This window comes from Triticum aestivum, unplaced genomic scaffold (genome assembly GCF_018294505.1).
Source record: "Triticum aestivum cultivar Chinese Spring unplaced genomic scaffold, IWGSC CS RefSeq v2.1 scaffold38366, whole genome shotgun sequence".
Lineage (NCBI taxonomy): Eukaryota > Viridiplantae > Streptophyta > Magnoliopsida > Poales > Poaceae > Triticum > Triticum aestivum.
Window position 1 is genome coordinate 5016 of NW_025233358.1, and position 3185 is coordinate 8200.

General features: G+C 48.0%; 1 non-coding gene across 1 annotated transcript; it reads left to right on the plus strand.

Annotated features, from left to right (window-relative positions):
* Window positions 1-2734: 2734 nt before the first annotated feature.
* LOC123176059 (5S ribosomal RNA) lies at window positions 2735-2853 on the plus strand. The gene has a single exon (XR_006488345.1). It is a non-coding gene; the product is annotated as a 5S ribosomal RNA (ribosomal RNA).
* The last annotated feature ends 332 nt before the right edge of the window (window positions 2854-3185 follow it).

Consider the following 3185-nt stretch of genomic DNA (forward strand, 5'->3'; position numbering starts at 1 on the left):
ATGAGAAACTTGTATTTCCAAAGAAGTGAGTGGGAGCACTATAGAATTTCTGATGAGTATATGTTGTTGACATATTGATGGTCAGAAATGATGTAGAATTTCTAGAAAGCATATAGGGTTATTTGAAAGGTGTTTTTCAATAGAAAACCTGGATTAAGCTACTTGAGCATTAAGCATCAAGATCTATAAGGATAGATCAAAACGCTTAATGGTACTTTCAAATGAGCACATACCTTGACATGATCTTGAAGGTGTTCAAGATGGACCAGTCAAAGAAGGAGTTCTTGCCTGAGTTGTAAGGTACGAAGCTAAGACTTAAAGCTCGACCACGGCAGAATAGAGAGAAAGGACGAAGGTCGTCCCCTATGCTTAAGACGTAGGCTCTTCAGTATGCTATGCTGTGTACCGCGCCTGAAGTGTGCCTTGCCATGAGTCAGTCAAGGGGTACAAGAGTGATCCAAGAATGGCTCACAGGACAGCGGTCAAAGTTATCCTTAGTAACTAGTGGACTAAGGAATTTTTCTCAATTATGGAGGTGGTAAAAGAGTTCGTCGTAAAGGGTTATGACGATGCAAGCTTGACACCTATCCGGATAGCTCTGAGTAGAGAGACCGGATACATATAATGGAGCAATAATTTAGAATAGCTCCAAGTAGAACAGTTGTTTGGAATAGCTCCAAGTAGAACAGTTGTTTGGAATAGCTCCAAATAGAGCGTGGTAGCTACATCTAGGAGATGACATAGAGATTTGTAAAGCACACACGGATCTGAAAGGTTCAGACCCGTTGACTAAAACCTCTCTCACAAGCAACATGATCAAACATAAAACTCATTGAGTGTTAATCACATAGTGATGTGAACTAGACTACTGACTCTAGTAAACTCTTGGGTATTAGTCACATGGCGATGTGACCTGTGAGTGTTAATCACATGGCGATGTGAACTAGATTATTGACTCTAGTGCAAGTGGGAGACTGTTGGAAATATGCCCTAGAGGCAATAATAAAAGTATTATTATTATATTTCCTTGTTCATGATAATTGTCTTTTATTCATGCTATAACTGTATTATCCGGAAATCGTAATACACGTGTGAATACATAGACCACAATATGTCCCTAGTAAGCCTCTAGTTGACTAGCTCGTTGATCAATAGATGGTCACGATTTCCTGGCTATGGACATTGGATGTCGTTGATAACGGGATCACATCATTAGGAGAATGATGTGATGGACAAGACCCAATCCTAAGACTAGCACAAAGATCGTGTAGTTCGTTTGCTAGAGCTTTGCCAATGTCAAGTATCTCTTCCTTTGACCATGAGATCGTGTAACTCCTGGATACCGTAGGAGTGCTTTGGGTGTATCAAACGTCACAACGTAACTGGGTGACTATAAAGGTGCACTACGGGTATCTCCGAAAGTATCTATTGTTTTATGCGGATCGAGACTGGGATTTGTCACTCCGTGTAAACGGAGAGGTATCTCTGGGCCCACTCGGTAGGACATCATCATATGCGCAATGTGACCAAGGAGTTGATCACGGGATGATGTGTTACGGAACAAGTAAAGTGACTTGCCGGTAACGAGATTGAACAAGGTATTGGATACCGACGATCGAATCTCGGGCAAGTAACATACCGATAGACAAAGGGAATTGAATACGGGATTGATTAAGTCCTTGACATCGTGGTTCATCCGATGAGATCATCGTGGAACATGTGGGAGCCAACATGGGTATCCAGATCCCGCTGTTGGTTATTGACCGGAGAACGTCTCGGTCATGTCTGCATGTCTCCCGAACCTGTAGGGTCTACACACTTAAGGTTCGATGACGCTAGGGTTATAAAGGAAGCTTGTATGTGGTTACTGAATGTTGTTCGGAGTCCCGGATGAGATCCCGGACGTCACGAGGAGTTCCGGAATGGTCCGGAGGTAAAGATTTATATATAGGAAGTCCTGTTTCGGCCATCGGGACAAGTTTCGGGGTCATCGGTATTGTACCGGGACCACCGGAAGGGTCCCGGGGGCCCACCGGGTGGGGCCACCTGCCCCGGGGGGCCACATGGGCTGTAGGGGGTGCGCCTTGGCCTACATGGGCCAAGGGCACCAGCCCCAAGAGGCCCATGCGCAAGGAAACTTGGGGAGGGAAGAGTCCTCAAGGGGGAAGGCACCTCCGAGGTGCCTTGGGGAGGATGGACTCCTCCCCATCCTTAGCCGCACCCCTTCCTTGGAGGAGGGGGCAAGGCTGCACCCTTCCCCTCTCCCTTGGCCCTATATATAGTGGGGAAAAGGAGGAGCAATCACACCTAAGGCCTTTGGTTGCCTCCCTCTCCCTCCCGTGACACATCTCCTCTCCCGTAGGTGCTCGGCGAAGCCCTGCGGGATTGCCACGCTCCTCCACCACCACCACCACGCCGTTGTGCTGCTGTTCGATGGAGTCTTCCTCAACCTCTCCCTCTCTCCTTGCTGGATCAAGGCGTGGGAGAGGTCACCGGGCTGTACGTGTGTTGAACGCGGAGGTGCCGTCCGTTCGGCACTAGGATCATCGGTGATCTGAATCACGACGAGTACGACTCCATCAACCCCGTTCACTTGAACGCTTCCGCTTAGCGATCTACAAGGGTATGTAGATGCACTCCTCTCCTTTCTACTCGTTGCTGGTCTCTCCATAGATAGATCTTGGTGTTACGTAGGAAAATTTTTGAATTTCTGCTACGTTCCCCAACACATGTCGGATGCGATCATACCAGCACTAAAGCACCAGATCCCATCAGAACTCCGAAGTTAAGCGTGCTTGGGCGAGAGTAGTACTAGGATGGGTGACCTCCTGGGAAGTCCTCGTGTTGCATTCCCTTTTTAATTTTTTTCGCGCCGCTTGCAAAACAAAACGCACGTGTAAGTAATATATTTACCGTGTTTTATTATTTTGCACGAGTGCGGTAAGTCATAGCTGGGTGCTCACGATTCACGGGTCCAGCGTCGGCGTTGTGGCGCGGCAAGCGTGCACTGGTGCGGTTGAGAGGGAGGGGTGGAAACCGCGTTAAACTCGTCTCCGTAGTTGAGAGGGAGCGGCCAAAGCAATGTGCAATCGTCTTTGTAGTGGAGCTGGGAGGGGCAAGGATAAGGGACGAAGACCGGGGTAACATGTCGGATGCGATCATACCAGCACTAAAGCACCGGATCC